Below are 21,671 nucleotides of genomic sequence, written 5' to 3'. Positions count from 1 at the left end.
TGCTGTCAACCTTTTATGTTCTCCGTATTCCCCGTGAGTCAGTTTTGTATTGTTTTCCACGTTCAGTAAAGAACTTATTACTTTATTCCATGACTCGTGCTTCCTCTATTTCATCCGTCACTACCTCAAGTCTGCATTCTGGGTTCTCCTCCTCTCTACCATCGACATGCCAACGAAACGTTCCGGGAATCGTAACAGAACACACTAGACTAGACAATATCAAGATGTATCCATCAGTGGACCAATTGCATGCTTTTGCAGAGGACAAGAAGCCTTCAGTCGACTCCTTCAGACATTAAGCACCCCCCACAGCCCAAATGGAATGATAAAAAAAAATATATATATATATATAATTTATTTATTTATTTTTAGTCGACTAGCGGCAAATTTTGGCCAATTGTTAAAGTTAGAGGTTATATATAATTGCTAGTAACTGTCTAACTATGCATAACTGTTTCCACTAGAGAGCCGCTAATGCTACCGCCAGGTAGAGGGTATTTAAGGAGATGTCTCCTCCCCCTCTATCTCTTCCCACCTACCTCTCACGGAGAGGAGAACTCATGTGCTGCTGTGTGCCAATGTAAATAATAAACCACGCCGATTAAAGGCTGAAGGGAGAAACCATGTCTCATGAACATATTATTGTCGCCCCATAGCCAGACTCTGTCAACAGGTTATGGGCCCAGATCACGCAGGGGCGAAATAATAAGGGTAGCAAGCTTAGCTGAAGTATAGGCTAGTTTAGTGCCGGGAGCACCGCGTGGCTAGACGCTAGGCCAACAAGAGCTAAAGCTACGCCCACCATCAAAAGAGCAACATGGAATCCAACACGACGATCCTGCGCGTCAAGAGGAAGCGGGGCACCGACCCCACCGACGCGCTGCTGCTGGCGTGCAAGCGGACCCGCCCGGAGAGCAGCGCGCAGAGCCCCGGGGAGGCGGCACCGGGGGAGACGGAGCCTGCTGAGCCCAACGGAGGCGAGGTGGAGAACCCTGTCTTCAAACTCGTGGCGACAAAAGGAAAGAGCAAATGGCCCTCGTTCAACAGAAGAGCCGAGGACTATGAGCTCTGGGAAAAGCGCATGTTATGCTGCATGCACGGTGTGGGACTGAAGACGACGATCTTGACGGCGACCAACGGGAGACCTGACGGCGGAAGCACAAGCCCTGGACGACAAGCATAATGCAGATGCATACTGTGAGTTAGCACCACTGCTCGACGACACAAGCTTGGGGCTGATATTCCGCGACACTAAAGACAAAGGCCGAGAAAGCCTGGGAGTGTTGAGAGAACATTATATCGGGCAAGGAAGACCCAGAGTCGTGTCCCTCTACATAACACTAACAGCACTGAAGAAGGGGCACACGTCATCAGAGCTGAGCAGATCATTACGGCATTGAAGAGTGCAGGAGAAGCACCAAGCGATGGGCTAATGATGGCGATGGTGATGAGGGGAGCTGTACAAACCGTTCACACTCCTGGTAACACACGGTTCAGCGGACATGACGCTGGGAAAGTTCAAGGCCAAGTTACGAAATTTCGAGGCCTCAGAAGATATCCACCCAGCCGCCGCGGAGGCGGGAGAGAGGGTGCTGAAGGCCCGAGCGACGCAGAGGGAGAAGACCAGGCCCACGACGGAGCTGGCGTGTTGGCGATGCAGAGAAAAAGGCCATCGGAAAGGTAACTGCACAAAGACTGTCTGGTGTAGCTTCTGCAAATCCACGGGGCACACAGACAGAGCGTGCATGAAGAAACGCGACCAGAGCGCGCGGTATGCGCATGGACAACTTTGACAACACTTTCCACCCGGAGAGACCCAGCATGGAGCTGGCAGACGGGAAGCGCACCTACGGGTTGGCGCAAGAGAGAGGAGACGCACAGGTATGCCTCATAGACAGTGAGGGGCGCCGGTGTACAGTGACGTTAAAGAACCCTCTCTACGTACCCTCGTTCCCACAAGAACTATTCTCTGTAAGATCTGCTACTGCGAACGGTGCCAAAGTGTTCTTTAATGAAGGTAAAAATGTTCTTGTAGAGCTGTAGAACGGTACGCGATTTAACATAGAGGTGTACCAGAGAATGTATTATCTACAAACAGGGTGTAATGACAACGACAAGTGTAATAATAATCATATGTGTAACGTGACTGTCAGTCACGATATTCAGACATGGCATGAGATTATGGGTCATTGTAATTACGAGGATTTACTGAAACTGCAAGCAGTGACAGAAGGCATGCACATTGATAAAGGATTTGCACTACAACTCGTACACCTACTGTGAATTGTACCTAAATTGCACCTCGTCCCATTTCTCCATTTCTGCCTTGCACTATATAGTATTGTATATTAGTACACTGCACAGTATTGTATATTGTATGGTAACTACGTCTATTCTGCATCGAACATTGTACATATGTCTAAACTGAACACTGTGACCTCATTTTTTTTTTACTTCTAATTTTACTATGTTATTTTATTTCATACTTATCTTGTCTTGCACAGTCTCTGGAGCGCAACAGTAAGAAGCATTTTGTATAAAAGTATTCTGTACTTCTGTATGACAACTATTAAAGAAACTTGAAACTTGAAACTTGAAACTTGAAGGTGAAAAGCGTAGACCTGACAGAGAATGTGTAGTGTGCATAAAGGGGAAGTTTACTCAATCGAGAAACAGAAATCCCACAGAAAAAGTAAAGGTACCACTTGCGCTAGTTAACACAGATCTAGCCGATCCAGTAAGAAACAAGTCCATAGGAGGCTTTAGATATGTACAGTCTTTTACAGATGTGTGTACAGGGGCAGTGTTTGTTTACTTTCTCAAAGCAAAGAGTGACACACTCCAGGCCACGGAGAAATTCCTGTCAGACGTAGCCCCTTATGGTAACATAAGATGCTTGAGGTCCGACAACGGAACCGAGTTCACAAATAGAGAGTTCCAATCACTGTTGAGAAGGAACAAGATAAGACACGAGACGTCATGTCCATATTCCCCACACCAGAACGGAGTGGCAGAGAGGGAATGGCGCACTCTTTTCGAAATGGCTAGGTGTAAGCTAGTAGACAGTAACTTACCTAAAAGTCTATGGCATTATGCGGTGCAAGAAGCCGCTTACACCAGAAACAGGTGCTTTAATAAGCACACAGGCACCACCATGTATACAGCACTGACAGGAAAGAAGTGTAATCTAGCTAGGATGCACCAATTTGGATCAGTGTGTTATGCTTACCTGCAGGACAGAGGAAAGCTCGAGTCCAGATGTGAAAAAGGACTCTTTGTAGGGCACAATAAAGGAAGCCCCGCTTTCCTAGTTTATTATCCCGGTAAAGGGAGAGTGCAGAAACACAGGCTAGTCAAGTTTGTCACAAAGACAACATGTGAGAGCGAGACACAGACAGAGGAGCCAGAGCTGGACTCAAGAGTAAGGTGTGAAGAAACAGAGACACCTCAGCCTATAGTGTACTTAGCACGGTCGTGCAGACAGACAGTCAGCAACCCCCAGAGGACGATGACGAGGAGCACCCGAGGGTGACGTCACATGCCCCAAGCAGTGGGAGGTATCCCCCAAGGGAACACAAACCCCCAAAGTATCTGACAGACTAAGCCCGGAGAGAAAGTGACGAGGATGACAGTACACTTACCAGCATTGATTACTGTTACAGAGTAGTCAGTGGGGTACCTCAGACCTTTAAAGAGGCCATAGTGTCCCCTGAATCAATTAAATGGGAGAGAGCAATGGATGAGGAGATAAGGTCCCTAGAGGACAACCACACCTTTACTCTAACCAAGTTACCAGAGGGCAGACAGACAGTGGGAGGGAAATGGGTGTACTCAATCAAGGAGGGTATTGAAGGCCACGACAAGTACAAAGCGAGATTTGTAGCTAAAGGTTACAGTCAGAGGGAGGGGATAGACTACGGTGAAACATTCTCCCCCACAGCCAATCTGACCAGTGTAAGGGTAGTGATGCAGAAAGCAGCTGAGGACAATTTGATTTTACATCAGATGGATGTAAAGACAGCCTATCTGCACGCACCCATAGATAGGGAGATATTATGGAACAACCTGAAGGTTATGAAAAGAAAGGAGAGAAGCTAGTGTGTAAGCTAGAAAAATCCATTTACGGCCTGAAACAGTCTGGGCGAAATTGGAACGAGATGCTTCATACATGTCTCATTGAAGATCACTTCCTACAGAACCCAGTAGACCCCTGTGTTTACTCAAGGGAGTCAAAAGAGTCAGGAAAAGTGATAATCGTCATTTGGGTGGATGATTTGGTCATCGCAGCAGACAACACTAGAAACCTAGAACAGGTGAAAGGTATGCTCTCCACCAGATTCAAAATGAAAGACCTTGGAAGGTTAAAACATTTTCTAGGCATGGACTTTGAACAGTCTGCCAATTGTGTAAAGATGTCCCAGAAGAGATATGTGGAAAAGATCCTGAAACGTTTTGACATGCAAGAATGTAGATCAAGGGAAACACCATGTGATCAAAAACTAGACTACCAGGAGGATGCTCAGATGACTGACAGATGTAAAAATGTACAGAGAAGCTGTGGGTAGCCTCATTTATTTGACAACATTTACTCGCCCTGACCTATGTTTTGTAGTGAGTAAATTGTCACAGCATTTTGCTGACCCCACAGAGGAGCACTGGATTACAGCAAAACATGTTTTTCGTTATCTCAAAGGTACAGCAGATAAACAGCTGTGTTTCAGAAAGAGCAGCGAGGGCTTAGGGCTTAAAGCCTACAGTGATGCAGACTGGGCAGCTGACACCACAGATAGAAGAAGTACCATAGGATATTGTGTGAGTCTGAACTCAAACAGCTCACTGGTTTCGTGGAAAACAAAGAAGCAGCCCACAGTGGCACTATCAACTTGTGAAGCCGAATACATGGCTCTAGCTATGACAATACAGGAATGTATTTATCTAGAACAACTGCTCGAAGGAATGGATACCTATGACTGTTGTTTATGAGGACAACCAGGGAACCATTGCGATTGCTAGAAACCCTGTGTGCTGACAGAGATGTAAACATGTCGATATAAAATATCATTTCATCAGATCTGTCATCAGAGAAGAAAGAATGACACTGATTTATTGTCCATCAGACGACATGGTAGCAGACGCTATGACGAAACCTGCTTCCAAACTGAAATTGAAAAGATTTGCAGAGGTCATGTTTGGTGTGTAAATATTGCCTGTTATGTAGTATTGACTGCCATATTCTTTTTGATGATTCTGAACTGTATTATTTTCTTTGAAAATTGTTTTTGGAGAAGTTGTACAGTGTACTAGACCAGGGGTTCCCAAACTTTTCAGGCTGCGACCCAAAAATAACGGTGTCAGAGAGCTGCGACCCCCACTATTATAGGAGGTAAAAAAAATAAAAAATAAAAATTATTATTTAATTTAAAATTTTTTATAAATTTTTTTATAAATGGAAATGTATGGTTGAAACATGCACACGTTCAAACGCACACACACTAATAAGCATTGGAGGCTTTTAACTAGGGCCGGACTGGGGAAATCATTCAGGCCAGGAAATATAGTGCAAAATATAGCCCCAGTCAGGCCACTTTTTAAGCAGGGGGTCTGGGGGTCCCCCACCAGGACATTTCTTGTTACAAAGACTTCATTTCCTGCATTCTGGTGCAGGCATTTTTTTTATTTGTACCCTTTAAATGCCAGTGTTTGTGATGGCATCACAAATTATTGTTAAAAAACAGGCTAGCATATGTATGATTAGCAACAACACTGATTTTGATGGATTGAAAATAATACAATCTTTTATTCAACTTCAGCCCTGATCATAACACCACATATTAATTGTATAATTCTAACCCTTTAAATGCCAGTGTGTGTGATGGCATATATTTGCAATATATCAAATGCAAAGTAGATTTTTCTGGGGGGGATTATTACAGGCTAGCATGTGTCAATGATTAGCAACAACAGTTTTTTGTAAGGGTCCCGCCTCCACCAATCACATGCGGCTCCTTTTGTGTGTGTGTGAGAGCAAGAGAGAGAGAGAGAGAGAGATAGTTCTCGAACTTGTGTGAGTTGCAGTGATCTCCTGGTTGTTCCCCACCTAGGTTATCTAACTATTGCGCTGCTGCAACTATGCTTCTAAGTTCAGTGGCCTGACTGCAAAAGAAAAAAAATTTATAAATAAATTATTTTTTATTTATTTTTTTAATCATCTGGCGACGCCCCCCCCCCCCCCCCCCCCCCCCGCGGCGGCTCGCGACCCTCCTGTGGGTCACGACCCCGACTTTGGGAACCCCTGTACTAGACAACCCTAAGTGGGAGTGTTAAAGTTAGAGGTTATATATGATTTCTATAGTAACTGTCTAACTATGCATAACTGTTTCCACTAGAGGGCGCTATAGGCGGAGCCGCTAATGCTACCGCCAGGTAGAGGGTATTTAAGGAGATGTCTCCTCCCCCTGTATCTCTTCCCACCTACCTCTCACGGAGAGGAGAACTCATGTGCTGCTGTGTGCCAATGTAAATAATAAACCACGCCGATTAAAGGCTGAAGGGAGAAACCATGTCTCATGAACATATTATTGTCGCCCTATAGCCAGACTCTGTCAACACCAATCATAGTCGACTATCCAAATCCTTAGTCGGGGACAGCCCTACTACCTACTATGCTACTACTGTATGTCTAAATTGTCTATACTACTATCTACTATGTCTATACTACTACCTACTATGCTACTACTATGCAGTCAGAGTGAAGCGCTGCTAGATGAATGATACCACTGACCCTTAGTCGCCAGAGGTGAACCCCTCCTGCTGACTTGTACGCAATTTGTAAGTCGCTTTTGATAAAAGCGTCAGCTAAATGACTACCGTAAATGTAAATGAGAAGTGGAGAGTATAGAATGAGAGAAGATAGAGGTGGAGAGGAGGAAATAAGAGAGGAGAGGAGAGGCGAGAAAAAAACAGGAGAGGCGAAAAGTAGAGGGGAGAGGAGAAAGGTGGAAAGGAGAGGTGTGTGTGTGAGTGTGTGTGTGGTGTGTGTGTGTGTGTGTGTGTCTGTGTGTGTGTGCGTGCGCATGTGCGCGCGCCAGCCAGTATTTACAGTTTAAAATAAGAGTTTTATAAGACAATTAGATCACCTCAACCCACTGTTTAGACTACACACACGCACACACACACACACACAGACACACACACACACACAGACTGCCAGGCTTGTTGTCAGGTAGCTAAAAAAACACTCCTCAAAACCCACCTCTTCAACTTGGCCTTTAACCCCTAATTTGTCCACTATGTTTGTTACTTCCTCCCCTATGTAAAGCGACCTTGGGTCTTCTGAAAGACACTATATAAAACGAAGTTATTATTATTATATTATTATTATTATTTTTATTATTATTATTATTATTATTATTTATTATTTATTATTATTATTATTATTATTATTATTATTATTATTATTATTATTATTATTATTATTATTATTATTATTATAATTATTATTATTATTATTATTATTATCTGACAACAGGTGATTTCTGTGAATAAATACATCATTTTGATTTATTTAAAATCATTGTGTCGTGCGCGCGTGTTTGTGTGTGCTTTGTGAGAGCTAGCGAATGCGTGCGTGCGCTCTCGTGCGTGTCACTCTCAGGTAATAGCTGCACGAGCCCCAGGTCCACTGTGAGGGAGGTGGGAGGAGCATGCGCACTGGCAGCTCTCTGTCCTGGCGGCTCGTGCAGAGCGCGCGGCTCATCGGTGTCCAACGGCTCGAGACCGAGCGGCTGTTTCACTACTGGTCCAGAAAACTGTTTCAAACGGACGGAAAACACACCGACAGGTAAGAGTAAGACTGACCTGCTCTGACACTTTACTAGTTTAAAAACACAAGACATGGTGTTTTTAAATGGTGAGGGTTTGGAAACGCGCACATCAGCTGTTTGATTGTAAAGGATTTAAATCCCTTAACGAGAGAGAGAGAGAGAGAGAGAGAGAGAGAGAGAGAGAGAGAGAGAGAGAGAGAGAGAGAGAGAGAGAGAGAGCGAGAGAGAGCGAGAGATAGAGAGAGAGCGAGAGATAGAGACACACACACAGACAGGAGAGAAACAGAGAGAGTAGATAGAAGGGAGAGGGAGTACGTATACAACCTATCGTTATTTTTCTCTACTCTGTCATTCTCCGTTTTCTCACTAAGCTAAATACCCCCCTCTGTGTTCATATCTCACTCTCTCTCTACTCTACTGTCTCTCTCTCTATAAACTCTACTCTACTCTACTACTCTCTCTCTACTCTACTATTTCTCTCTATACTCTACTCTTCTTTCTTTCTTTCTCTCTCTCTCTCTCTCTCTCTCTCCTCTCTCTCTCTCCTCTCTCTCTCCCTCTCTCTCTCCTCTCCTCTCTCTCTCTCTCTCTCTCTCTCTCTCTCTCTCTCTCTCTCTCTCTCTCTCTCTCTCTCTCTCTCTCTCTCTCTCTCTCTCTCTCTCTCTCTCTCTCTCTCACACACACACAAGCTGACAGACATTTATGTGAATGTGCCTATTTCCCAACTGTTCTGGCTTCAGATGTGAACTACAGTTGAAGTTGAACCACTTCTTCTTCATATTGTTTACATAACAGAACTGTTTGAATTAGAAGTTAGACAGCGAAGCAGCTGGAAGCAGAACCACTGCTAAGCATTTGAAGTGTTCATACTGGATAGAGTTCTTCTCTCAGTCAGGATGGAATGTGAGACTGAATAGCATCAGTTTGTTAAATTTCTGAGGCGCAGGTCAGTCTGAGAAGCAGTAGTTCTATCCAGTGTCTGTATTTCATTTGATGATGTCAGCCAGTGGTGCGTTATTGAAATCATCTGGGGTGACACGCACCACGTGCACGCGCGCTCCCGGCGCGTGCGCGCCGCTCCCGCGAATGCGCATTTAATGTCCCCTCGCTTGGGCACAGACTAAAGACAGTGCCTAATTGCCTCTACGAATGGAATGTAACACGTCTTCACAACAAGGTTAGGTGTGAATGTGTCTGAGAACGTATTTAACACACCTGACGACCGGAGCTATTGATATGCAAATAGCGAGTGAGGTCCCACACCGTGCTACCCAGTCCCATGAACAACGCATGCCTGATGTCAGCTGCTGGATAACTATACTGACAGCGTATGTTATATGGTGTTCTTTATAGTGAATCGTGGCAAACAACACCCTTGTCCACATTAACTATTCAGAGCAAATATTAAACTGATAATCAATGAACTCCTAATTTCTGTGTTTTTTGCATTGTATTGACTTGTTTTCCATCTTGACAATTCATGCTAACTACTGAGTTAGTCTTCTATTCATTACAAACAAACTATTGTTACTGCTGGTGATGTAAAATGTATCACTTCCTGTGCGCGAACAGCAATGTAAAAGCATTCATGAGCTGGTTATAGGTACAATCACTGTGTTATATCAGTTGGTGATGGAGTGGCAAAATATAAATGTATTTACATGAACATGTTTGAGATTGTTACTTTAAAGATGCTATAGATATGTTGTTTACATGTTGTGTGCATGTATCCCCCCCTACATCCCATTTCCTCATGTGGAATGCACCTGATTGGATAAATGACATGCTGGTGCTCTAGGTCTAGTGCAACGTCTAGTGGCTGAATGTTATCTATGGCACCTGTCAGATTTTCTATGAAATAATTTCTGAAATATTAGACTTAAAATATAAAACTTGAGATGTCAAGTTGTAAGTCCTCCCATTAATCCGCAGACCAATCAGACCAATAGTCAACACTGACTTACTTTACATCTAGGCTAATTCTCTAATTAATTTAACTGAGGTTGTTTTCAAAAGTTGGAGAGGTCAGCTTTAGTTTGTAGGAGCCCAATGAAGCAAGTGTAGATATACCACTGAAGCGGAGAGAGACGGAGAGACACAGAGAGAGCGAGAGAGAGAGAGAGAGAAGGAGCGAGAAAGAGATGGAGAGGGTGTGTGTGTACAGGGAGCGAAATAAACTTTTTGACTCACCGGCCAGTGGCGGGTAGATGGGAAGAATCTACCCGCCAAGCATATTTCTTACCAGCCAATTTTTTTTTAATTTTTTTTAATAAAATATATATATTATATAATCATACTTGTAGTTGTATTATCTGCGAGACATCGCCACCACGCAACAAGTCAAAATGCTCGCTATCTGCAAACAGCTCCACTGTCTGTGTGTATACTCGAGTAGCCTCCAGCTCCAGCAAGGATTCTCCGGCGCTGCAGCTGGACCCTATACTCTACATTCAGCATGCAAGGATTCTCCGGCGCTGCAGCTGGGCCCTATTGGTATAACGTTACTGTGCTTTGGTCAAATCACATTCAGCATGCCCTCAGCTATCAGGAGCTATCTGTAGCTACTGCTAGCCCGCTATATAACGTTACTTAAGACAACGCCTCAGTGAACTATTTAGTTTACTGGGACATATAGAGCTAACGTGAGCTAACAAGCGAGAGCTCTCGCTGCCACTTCTTCCGCGGTGAGTTGTCTTTTTACCGGCCGGCTTACTCCTTTAATATGGTTCCACATACTGTATCAGTGATTAATGTTATTTAACGTTATTACATTTCACTAACGTTGGCTACTCGGCGTTAGCTAGGTGGGCGTAACGTTAGCTGAGCTCCCTACAGAGCAGAAGAAGAGCGTGTAGCAGATGAGAGATGGGGTTGCCAAAACTGCGACTGTCGTAAAACCAAAACACACAGCAGATTTTACATTTTTACAGACCTCTCACAGTCTCACTGGCACTCACCAAACGTAAAAACTGACCGCCAATGGCGCTTGGCGGGCTCCAATTTCGCCCCCTGTGTGTGTGTGTGTGTGTGTGAGTGACACAAATGTGGCGTGTGATGTGTGTGTGTTCTCACACCTGCATGTGTGTGAAAATAAATTATGTTAAATGCTGATAAAAGACTAGAATATTATTATTATTATATATTTGTTTTAATTATTATTATTATTTATTTGATAAATGACCTGCCACTTGCTTTAAATGGGGCTGCTATGCATGCAGATGATTCTACTATATATAAATCCACAAACAGCTTTGCTGAACTAAATCATATTCTGCAAAGTGAACTGAATTCTGTGTATAACTGGGTCAAGAATAATAGGCTGATAAATGTATGTAAAACAAAATGTATTATTTTTGGGTGGAATTATGTTTTGAGAAATTAGTTACTACTCTCCCTCTCAATGAAATACAGTAGCTCTGTCCTGGACAAAACATATTGATAATCCAATCCAATCCAATCCACTTTATTTATATAGCACATTTAAAACAACAAAGTTGACCAAAGTGCTGTACAAGTCCACAAACATAGGATAAAACATAAAACATAAAAATGTAATAAAAACACATAATAAAACAGTACAATGTGTCACATAAAAAGGCCAATCTCTCAAAAAACGGTTTAAAAAACAAAAGCCAGAGCAAATAAGTGTGTTTTTAGGCGTGATTTAAACACCTGCAGAGTGGGGGCCTGCCTAACATGCAGTGGCAGCTCATTCCAGAGCTTTGGGGCTGCCACTGCAAAAGCACGGTCCCCCCTAAGCTTCAGCCTGGAGTTTGGAACGGCCAAGAGGAGCTGGTCAGAGGACCTGAGGGACCTTAGAGGAACATAGGGTTCCAGCAGGTCTGAGAGGTAACCCGGTGCCAAGCCGTTCAAACATTTAAAAACAAACAGTAAAACCTTAAAATCAATACTAAAACGCACAGGAAGCCAGTGGAGGGCAGCCAGCACAGGGGAAATGTGCTCCCTCTTTCGCGTTCCCGTTAGCAGACGGGCAGCGGCGTTTTGCACCAACTGCAAACGAGAGAGGGAGGCCTGACTGACGCCCACGTACAGGGCATTACAATAATCAAGGCGAGAGGTCATAAAAGCATGGATAACCGTTTCAAAAACGGAACAGGATAAAAAAGGTTTGACCTTGGACAGCCTCCTAAGCTGGAAAAAGCTCCTTCCCACCACAGTATTGATCTGCTTGTCCAGCTTTAGGTCACAATCGAATTTCACCCCTAGGTTGGTGACTGTTGGCTTCACAAAAAGCCCAAGAGGGCCCAAATCACCAGGAGGAGGCACATGACCATTGCTGGGACCAAACACCATGACCTCTGTTTTACTGTCATTGAGACAAAGACAGTTTGATGCCAGCCATGCCTTAACATCATCAAGGCATGCTAATAGTGGTTTTACCGGGTTGATAGTGTTTCTTTTTAATGGCATGTAAATCTGGCTGTCATCTGCGTAGCAGTGAAAGGAGACGCCATGCTTTCGGAGTATAGGCCCTAAGGGGAGCAGGTACAACACAAATAAAATTGGCCCGAGAATTGAGCCTTGGGGAACCCCGCAGGGGAGAGGTGCTGTGGAGGATACAGCGTCGCCCAGGCTAACACAAAAACTTCTCTCAGACAAATATGATCTAAAAAATTCCAGGGCTTGGCCTTTAATGCCAACCCAGTGCTCCAAACGGGAGAGCAGAATATTGTGATCCACTGTGTCGAAGGCAGCAGTGAGATCTAAAAGTACGAGATAAGGGAGTCACCAGAGTCAGTGGCGAGAAGGATATCATTAAAAACTCTTAAAAGTGCAGTCTCTGTACTGTGCAGTGCTCTAAAACCAGATTGGAAGACCTCCAGAATGCCATGTGTGTCAAGGAAAGACATTAGTTGGACAAGTACAATTTTTTCCAAGATTTTGGATAAAAACGGGAGCTTGGAGATAGGCCTAAAATTAGAGAGGACAGAGGCGTCCAGGCTAGGTTTTTTGATAAGCGGTTGCACCACAGCATGTTTAAAATGTACAGGTATATCACCTGTAAGGCTGTTGTTCATAATTGTTAGGACATTTGGTCCTATGACCCTGCTGACCTCTTTGATAAGGTGAGGGGGTAGGACGTCTAGGGGGGAGCCTGAGGGCTTCATATGGGTAATAATTTCCTCTAGCTGAGCAAGGGACACAGGCTCAAACTGGCTAAACGTGGCAGGGCAGGTGGCAGTAGTAGTAGAATGGTCACAAGTAGGGGTGGACGTGCTAGCTCTAATGTTGGCAACTTTTTCAATAAAAAACTGAATAAAAAGCTCACATGTTTCAGTGGAAGCTTCAAGACAAACAGGCTGGGGGACATCAAGAATATAATTAATCGTTTTAAAAAGAACACAAGGCTTGTGGCAGTTGTTTAAAATGATATCAGAAAAATGCTTTGTTTTTTCAGCCTTAACAGTTTGCTGATATCTACACCAGCTGTCCCTCAGAATGTCGAAAGACACCTGCAGCTTGTCCTTTTTCCACTGTCGTTCAGCCCTCCTGCACTCTCGTCTGGCTTCACGAGTGCTGTCGTTCAACCAGGGCTCAGGTTTAGGTTTGGAGCGCCTGGTTTTTAATGGAGCGACGGCATCAAGGATCTCCAGACAGGTGGAGTCAAACCTGGTTAATTCCTCCGTGTTAACACACACGGGGCTAGCTGAGCTAGTTACAGCAGGGCTGTACGCTAAGCTTTTTCACTAGGGGCACACTTGCCCCTAAATGAGAAATTTAGGGGCAAACAATATTTTTTAGGAGCAAATTTTTAAATAACTATTTTACCATTATAGTAGGGCTGGGCGATATGGCCTCTAAATTTCCTCTAAAGCACTTAAAAATGCTTGATTTAACCCTTTGATGCATACAGTCACGCCAATATGATGCTTATAATAAGTCCCTGCAACATATGTTTGCATTATTAAACCATGAAGATGCTTTAAAAAATAATTTAATGAAAATGTACTAAGAGTAGTCTACTGACACACTAATAAAAAAAATTATTTACATCTAAGACAATTTATATAAAAACTCTTGGGTGCCTTTTACACAGTACTGTGTTTTCTATCCACTTTAGCCAAACACACACACACACACACATATATATATATATATATATATATATATATATATATATATATATATATATATATATACACACACACTACTGTGAGAAAATAATCACACAGACTTAATGATTTTAGAATATTTCAGATAATGAAATTAAATGTTTCTATCATCAACTATCCAGTTAGTATTTATACTGTGTGTAACATTTGGCTACTTTAAATCATTGAATGTAGAGAGAGAGTGAGAGAGAGAGAGAGAGAGAGAGAGAGAGAGAGAGAGAGAGAGAGAGAGAGAGAGAGAGAGAGAGAGAGAGAGAGAGAGAGAGAGAGAGAGGGGGCGAGAACGAACAAGAGAGCCAGCCCCCCCCTTCGCGTTTTGATAGTCTAAGCTGCCGTAGGTGATGACGTCACACTCGAATGTAAACAGGAAGAGATGGAGACACACGGAGATGGAAATTCAATGATATACAGAAATGAATAACCAATAAATATGAAGTTATGTTTAAACTTCTGTTGTCAAGCGTTGTCAATATAACCAATAACCCACCCCCTTTCCTCACGAATGGAACTAGTCTTGTGGAGTCCGCTTTGACCGTTTTCCAGGGTTAGCAGAGATCGCTAGTTAGCTTAGCATAATCCTAATGGTAACCTTGGTTAGAAGCTACCGTTAGCTCATTGCTCGTGTCAATTAAATTGCATGTTATTAAAGGTCCGCGCTGGTCTGTCTAATGAAATTACAACCGCAACATTATATTGCACTGTACAGCCCTGGTTGTAGGCTAATGTTTTACTACAATTTGTATGGATTAATTTAGGAGTGAAATGCGAATGAAGGGTTGAAATCACCACTCGCAAGCTTGCCCCCAGATATTATTTTAAACTCGCACGGACCAAATTAGGGGGCAATTTGCGATCATATCATCGCAGTGTACAGGCCTGTACAGTAGCGCTAGTAAAAGCGGACGAGAAAAGCACAGCAGTGGAAGGGCTAAACATACGGCATCGGCGGGCCGGTGCAGATGGCTTGTCAATACAGCATGGGAGAGCTACATCAAATAAAACGGGCATGTGGTCAGAGAAAAAAGCATCACAGACTTCAACATTAGAAACGGGTAGACCATATGATAGGACAAGATCCAGTGTGTGCCCGTGTTCTTGTGTGGGACCAGACACAGACTGCACAAGATCGAATGAGTCAATAAGATTTAAAAAGTCTCTAGCCAACGGCTTAGAAGGACAGCACACATGTATGTTCATGTCACCCAAGATTAAGACGCAGTCATATTTAGGCATAATTTCAGCCAAGAAATCAGAGAAGTCAGTGATGAAGTGCTTATTGTATTTTGGGGGTCGGTAAATCACCGCGCACAGTACAGGGGGATAGCGACCCAGTTCAAACATGTTCAGCTCAAAGCTGGAGAATGAGACCGATGACAATTGTTTACAGTCAAAGTTTTGCTTGAACACTGTTGCAATTCCCCCTCCTCGGCCAGTCGTCCGTGGAGCGCTAAAATACGTGCACGCAGGTGGCAAAAGTTCAGAAAAAGAGCTTGACTCACCAACGCTCTGCCAAGTCTCTGTGATGCACAGGAAATCCAAGTTGCGGGTGGTGAAGAAGTCGTTCAAGATAAAAGTCTTATTTGCTAGCGATCTAGCGTTTACCAGGGCTATCCTGGCGGGAGCTGGGACCGGCCGAGCCGTCCGAGGTGCCCGGGCCAGAGGCCTGAGGCTGCGGGGGTTTACCACTCCTCTGTGGAGTCGGGGAGAACAGAGGCGGCTGCGCGTATGAAACTCCTCATCCCCGCCGGTGATGACAGGTACCAGCCAGGTGCCGACAGGCTCCAGAGAGCGACGGGAAACAGCAAAGCGATGGTTCGATCCATATCCAGTCAATAATATAGACCCGGGAGAAAGTTTCAGGGAGGCTTTTAGCTTCACCAGTCGGCCGCTTCGTTTACCTCGGCGTCTGATACGCCTCAGCCGGGGAGGAGGAGCCGATGCCCGGTAGAGGTGAGCCGGTATTCCTGCCAGAAGCGGTGGAGGAAAAGTTTTATGTCCCAGATCAAACTTGGCCAGATTTTCACTAGCAAGCCGGATATCAAGCAGTGCTTGGCGACCATAAACCAGTAGAGAGTTGACATTTTTCGTGACAAATGACAAAACCAGTATAAACACGAACAAAACTGACAGCGGCAGACGGCAAGCCACACACACAGGCGCCATCACCGTTGCTGACTCAGTGTCTAGATCAGCTATCAGCTACAGAAGCACCGGATTTGCTTCTGCTCAAGCCACTGCCAGAGACCTCTGTGAGATGTAGTATTATTACCCTGGACAAAACATATTGATCATGTAGTGTTACCCTGGACAAAACATATTGATAATGTAGTGTTACCCTGGACAAGACATATTGATAATGTAGTGTTACCCTGGACAAGACATTGATCATGTAGTGTTACCCTGGACAAGACATATTGATTATGTAGTGTTACTAGGGCTGGGCGATATGACGATATTATATAAATATCGGGTACAGTTCATAAACTATACACTTTTTAAACGTATCGTGGACATCGTGATGTTCCTCACAATCCCTCACATCAGTTTATAAGTTGCCGCGGTTGATATGACTTACTTTGGCGCAGCGCTCTACTCTCTCGTCTCTCCCTCTCAAAGAAAAAAAATACACACAGACTCGCCCCAACCTACGTCATGTACACGCCCATACACACACACGCGCGCACACACACACCCAGAGAGGCGGTGCTACAGGTTTGTTTGGAGGACTCTACTCGAGGAAACAGGGAACGGGGATACGACAGCGTGAGAGAAGTGGACAGAGCTTCGCGAGTTTAAACGTTAGCCATACGTGTTTTATTCAGAAACGGCAATGGAATATGGAGGCGCCGAGGTGGATGAACTGGTAGTAGCCTTGCGTTCTAACCGTTAGCATTGCGGCTAGCGCAAATGAGCTAATAAGGCACTGAATTCATACAGTAGCTTGTTAGCTAGCGTCGAAATCCGCGTGTCGCGTTGACTATGACGTCACGGCGCCCCAGCTACACTGACAGTGGGGGGGGGGGTACCGTCTTTATATCTATCTAATCTATGGGGGGTACTACCGAGTCGAGTAGGTAGTAGGGCACCATGCAGACCGTGGAAAAGCGGCATAAGAGAATACTTCATAATGTTTCATGCAATTAAAAAGTTAATATATATATATGATGATGATGCACACACGTTTACAGTGTTTTGTTTACCAGTAGGATGTTATAACATTGCTGATAATAAAAATCATAAGTTTAAGCTATCAAGTCTCCCGTGATTTTATATTACTATATATTAAAAGTATAGGCGGATCATTCCTTGGTTACAAGATTATTATTTTCTCACAGTAGTGTGTGTGTATTTCTGGCTAAAGTGGATAGAAAACAGTACTGTGCAAAAGTCTTAGGCACCCAAGAGTATTTATATAAATTGTCTTAGATGTTAATAAAACAATTCTGTATTAGTGTGTCAGTAGAGGCCATATCGCCCAGCCCTAAGTGTTACCCTGGATAAGACATATTGATAATGTAGTGTTACCCTGGATGACTAGCTGTCCTGTACAAGACATAATTATTGATAATGTAGTGTAGGGGTGGACGGTATGGTCTAAAATTTATATCACGGTATAATTTGAAGCATAGACGGTAACGGTATATATCACGGTATCATCGTTTTTGATTAAATTTTTTTTTTAATTTTATATAATTCTTCTTTTTTTTTTTATATAAAATATATATATTATATAATTAGACTTGTACTTGTATTATCTGCGAGACATCGCCACCACGCAACAAGCTCCACTGTCTGTGTGTACATTAGTAGCCTCTAGCTACGGCCAGGATTCTCCGGAGCTGCAGCTGGACCTATACTCGAGTAGCCTCGAGCTACGGCCAGGATTCACCGGCGCTGCAGCTGGGCCCTAGTATTGGTATAACGTTAAATCACATTCACAAGCCCTCAGCTCGAATACGCATCGAATCAGTGTTATAAGACATTGATATCAGGAGCTATCTGTAGCTACTGCTAGCCGGATATATAACGTTAATACAACGCCTCAGTGAATTATTTAGTTCAATGGGACATTTCGTTTTGAACGGTGAACTAACTTGTGTTAACGTGAGCTAACGGCTAACGGAGCTATCATACACGTCTACTCTCTACTAGACTTGATGGAGCGTTTGTTGATGTCAGGAGCTATCGGTAGCTGGCCGACTAGATACCGTTCGGTTAGACAATGCCTCATCATGTATTAAACTAAAAGTGAATAGTTGACTGGGTCATTTTGTAACGGTAGCTAAGCTAACGTTAGCTCAGGGAGACGTCCCGTCCCACTAACTACTAGTAGACCCGTGTTTACATGCGTGCGGGAGGGGCTGGCACGCCCACTGCGCGAAGCCTCCTAAATAACTTTTTCCAGTTCGCACATATCTATTATCTATGACTAATTCTATCTATTTTTAGGGGCAAATGCGAGTGAAATAGTCGCGCTGTGGTTACATGACGTCATTGCTATTTTAGAGCTGCACTACCGGTTACACGGTATAGGCAAAATCCATACCGTAGAGCAAATTCATACCGTTTATACCGTATACCGTTTATACCGTCCACCCCTAATGTAGTGTTACCCTGGAGGACTAGCAGTCCTGGACAAGACATATTGATAATGTAGTGTTACCCTGGAGGACTAGCTGTCCTGGATAAGACATATTGATAATGTAGTGTTACCCTGGACAAGACATGTAGTGGTTAAGATGGGAAGAGCAGTGTCTGACAGAGAGACGGACAGACAGACAGATGATTGGACAGACAGAGAGGCAGACAGACAGACAGATATAGATACAGACAGACAGACAGACTGTCTCTATGTGTGTATTTATTATAGTCAACTGATAAAAGCCTTACAAAGCCTACACACACACAAATCCTCCAGGGGCACCTTGAGGTCAACTTGTGTCTTTCTCTCTTTCTCTTGTCTCTCTCAATTAAATTATGTTCAAAGTGCTTTATTGGCATGGTAAGATGCGGGTGTACATTACCAAAGCATACATATAACAACAACATAGTAATAAAGTGTTGTTTAGTTTAGGGATGCACCGAAATTTCGGCACCGAAAGTTTTCGGCCGAAAATGGCAAAAAATTGCCTTTCGGCGTTCGGCCGAAAGAGTTTTTTCACCGAAAATATATCACCGAAACACAACGTGTTGTTGTGATGATGTCGCGCTGTCGGGAGTCGCGCTGTTTCTATGTAAACTCTGCGCGCAACGCGTCCAATAAATGCGTCTTTAACATGCTTTATATCAGGGGTCTCAAACTCGCGGCCATTTGCGGCCCGCAGGATGATATTTTGCGGCCCCCTACTTGACATCAAAGTTTAGTGTTACTGCGGCCCGCGCGCAACCTTTTGCCGAGCCGTTGCGCGAGTTGGCCGTTTTATTTATTTTATCACTTGTAGGCTACCATAGCGCAGGCTCATGGCAGCAACGTTAGTGGTTGAAACGTGATTCCGGAGTGATACCAAGTGGAAGGAAATATATCCTGTCATATAGCAGGTATCCTCGAAATTCTCCGCTATCTCCTCTGCAAGCTCCTGTCCGGCTGCACTGCTCCAACTGTCTGTGTCTGTATACTGCTTTGGTCCAATCATATTCAGTCGGAGTCAGAGCGAGAGTTGACAGCGCATATACAGGTAGTCTAATCTGCAGCAGACTGCAGGTACTGTAGCGAGTAGCATAGTTTTGCCAGCATGCAGCTAGTAGAAAAATATGGCATGTTCAAAGATGGCCAGTAAAATAAAAGTCAACAGTGAAAATCGCTGCAATTCAAAGGTGAATGGACTGAAAAATATGCGTTCATCCTCCCTCCACCAGCACAATGTGCCAAGAAACAGTAGCTCTTGTGAAGAGTGGCAATTTGAAACGCAATTTGAAACGCCAATACGAAACAAAACACAGTTATTTTGATGCAACCTTTCAGCACTAAGAACCACAAAAATAAATGGAATGAAATCATCATATCAAGCTGCAAGCAGAATTATTGTTAAAGTTATGTCACAACGATAAAAAGGAACCAAGTCCTCACTCAGTGGCATGGGTGTTGGCTAAACACAAGAAGCCATTCTCTGATGCATACATAATAAAATAATGTATGACTGAAGTGATGGAGACCATGTTTGAAGACAAACAAAAGCAAATCCTCCTCAGATAGCACAGCAACCAGAATAACTGAAATACTGGCTGATGATTTCATTAAACAGCTTTGTGATAGAATAAAAAAAATGCACAGTGTATTTCCATAGCTGTGGATGAGTCCACTGACACCACTGAGAATGCTCAGTTGCTGGTGTTTGTGAGGTTTTATGATGAGGCAAAGGGGTAGTTTGTTGATGCATTAATACATTTTTGGAATACTTGAAACCCTTTTTTTGTGGAATATTTGATGCGGCCCAGCCTCACCCAGACTCTACCTCCAGCGGCCCCCAGGTAAATTGAGTTTGAGACCCCTGCTTTATATCCTTATTTACTATATGCCGCGGTTAATCACTGAGTGATCTAATATGCATATTATTCGCGTGTTGTTGTGATGATGTCGTGCTGTCGGGAGTCGCGCTGTTTCTATGTAAACTCTGCGCGCAACGCGTCCAATAAATGTGTCTTTAACATGCTTTATATCCTTATTTACTATATGCCGCGGTTAATCACTGAGTGATCTAATATGCATATTATTCAGAGCGAGAGGGGGGGATTGTGTTTCTCACATTGACAGTGTCTGTCTGTCTGTCGCGCGTCTACTGTGCCGAGTCAAGCGAGCACATTCAGCTGGGGACTAGAAAGGTGCGCTCAGTAGAGCACAGATGTCCGCTGCGCAGCCAGAGAAAAGATGGAATTAATGTACTGTATGCATTCAGAAGTGCTGAATAAATGTTTTATGGACCCATAATAGTGATTATTTATTATTTAAGTTAAGTTTTGCCATAATCATATATTTTTCCATAATCATAATGTTCCACAACATTGGTAAAAAAAAATTCTATTCTATGAATCATTTTCGGCCTTTCGGCTTTCGGTTTTCGGCCAACTGTTTTCTATTTTCGGTATCGGTTTCGGCCAAGAATTTCCCATTCGGTGCATCCCTAGTTTAGTTGTTAAATTTAGTCAACAAAACTGTTTCTACATTTGAACAAAGATATATTTGGAACAACAAACAAATGTGGTACAGTTACTCAGTATTAAATGTATTAAATATGTCAGACATGGTCAGCCCTCCTGTCCACTGGCTGTCCCTCAGCTGATAGCATCTCTCCTGTCCACTGGCTGTCCCTCAGCTGATAGCATCTTTCCTGTCCACTGGCTGTCCCTCAGCTGATGGCATCTCTCCTGTCCACTGGCTGTCCCTCAGCTGATAGCATCTCTCCTGTCCACTGGCTGTCCCTCAGCTGATAGCATCTCTCCTGTCCACTGGCTGTCCCTCAGCTGATAGCATCTCTCCTGTCCACTGGCTGTCCCTCAGCTGATGGCATCTCTCCTGTCCACTGGCTGTCCCTCAGCTGATAGCATCTCTCCTGTCCACTGGCTGTCCCTCAGCTGATAGCATCTCTCCTGTCCACTGGCTGTCCCTCAGCTGATAGCATCTCTCCTGTCCACTGGCTGTCCCTCAGCTGATAGCATCTCTCCTGTCCACTGGCTGTCCCTCAGCTGATGGCATCTCTCCTGTCCACTGGCTGTCCCT

General features: G+C 43.9%; 1 protein-coding gene across 1 annotated transcript in view; it reads left to right on the top strand.

The window, feature by feature from the left end:
- Positions 1 to 7,739: 7,739 nt before the first annotated feature.
- znf385b (zinc finger protein 385B) overlaps positions 7,740 to 21,671 on the top strand; it is a 463,674-nt gene continuing 449,742 nt past the window's right edge. Inside the window, exon 1 of the mRNA XM_084314029.1 lies at positions 7,740 to 7,840. The gene's annotated coding sequence lies outside the window, so the exon portion shown is untranslated. The remainder of the gene's footprint in view (positions 7,841 to 21,671) is intronic.

Source organism: Notolepis coatsorum, assembly GCF_963971535.1.
Source record: "Notolepis coatsorum genome assembly, chromosome: 5".
In the NCBI taxonomy this organism is placed as follows: Eukaryota; Metazoa; Chordata; class Actinopteri; order Aulopiformes; family Paralepididae; genus Notolepis; species Notolepis coatsorum.
The sequence above is the reverse complement of the archived record's forward strand: the minus strand, read 5'-3'. Positions and strand labels throughout refer to the sequence as shown.